General features: G+C 40.0%; 1 long non-coding RNA gene across 1 annotated transcript in view; it reads left to right on the forward strand.

The window, feature by feature from the left end:
* LOC107469872 (uncharacterized) overlaps positions 1-454 on the forward strand; it is a 2,780-nt gene extending 2,326 nt beyond the window's left edge. Inside the window, exon 4 of the long non-coding RNA XR_001588260.3 lies at positions 161-454. This is a non-coding gene — a long non-coding RNA (uncharacterized LOC107469872). The remainder of the gene's footprint in view (positions 1-160) is intronic.
* Positions 455-1,344: the final 890 nt, after the last annotated feature.

The following is a 1,344-nucleotide window of genomic DNA, read 5'->3' on the forward strand; positions in this document are numbered from 1 at the left end:
CTGTTTATGGCCTCTATTTTTCGTGCTTAAGTTGGATAATTGAATAACGGAGTTCTAGGATTTTCTATGGCATTCTCAGGACCGTATTTCTTATGCGCGTGGCACTTTTACCATGCTGAGAACCTCCGGTTCTCATTCCATATTGTATTGTTGTTTTCAGATGCAGATCGAGAGGCTCCTCGCTAGGCGTCTGGATTCTGGAAAGCGAAGTAGTTCTTGGGTGTATTTTGGTTTCTATTTGTATATATGTATATATAAGTGTAGCTTACTCTCCAAGTAATTTATGTATGCTGCTCCTCTTAGAGGTTGAGGGAGAGATAGGAGTTTACTTTGGTATTTTGGTATATTTTGGGGACACTTATGTATGTTTATATGTATATATGTATCCTCCGGCCAGCCTTAGCTTCGCAGGCTGAGTGAGAGGCTAGTTATGCTGTTCCTTGGCTTTCCTTTATCTCTTCGTTTATTGTTCTATCATATTCCTATTAGGTTTCTTCACCCGCAAGTAATTCGATTTTCCGAGAGATGTGCTTTTTATTTTGCGGTTTTGTTTTGCCCATTTTTTCAAGGCTCCTAGTTAAGTATCTCTCTTCCTATTATTATATATATATATAATTCTATCTTTAGAGGTTGTAATATCTTACTATCTCAATCTTATGACTTAAGCATAAGATTTAGGATAGTAGGGTGTTACAGAATCCGTACAAAGTGGCAGAAAAAGTGAGGGTTAAGTGACGTACCTCCGGGGAAGGCTCCGGGGGAGGGGTAGGACCCTCCCCCTATATAGTCTGTACTAAGACGAGTCCCACAATGGAAGACCCACCTTCTGGGAAGCTTCCTTCCCCAACTGTTAGGCGCTATGTAGGAAGGGTGACGATGCCTAGGACACCTTTTGGTTCGGATCTCTCCAACTCGTTGGGTCAGCGGACCCGGGCACAGAGCCAATTGGGCCGGGTCAGAATAGTTTTTATATAAACAAAAGTATTAAATTATTAATTAATGATCTTAGTTCAATAACAAAGACCTTTTGCGCTAAGTGAAAAGTTCTTAATTCAATACTCACTTATAACATATTTTTATAGGGTAGTGCTAGGGAGCCAATGGCCTAAGTGTACAATGTGTACAATGGGCTAAACCTTTGGTCCATGAATAAAATGAACATCATCCACACTATCCAAAATAACCATCCGAATACCAGGGATAATAAACATCTCATCCTAAAAACTTAAGTTAATTTTGGAATTCACCAAAGATCGAACCCTTGACCTTTCGGACCTAGAACTCTAATACCATGTCATGAATCCACTCATCCCAAAAACGTAACCTGACAGGACAATGTAACAC

This window comes from Arachis duranensis, chromosome 10 (genome assembly GCF_000817695.3).
Source record: "Arachis duranensis cultivar V14167 chromosome 10, aradu.V14167.gnm2.J7QH, whole genome shotgun sequence".
NCBI lineage: Eukaryota > Viridiplantae > Streptophyta > Magnoliopsida > Fabales > Fabaceae > Arachis > Arachis duranensis.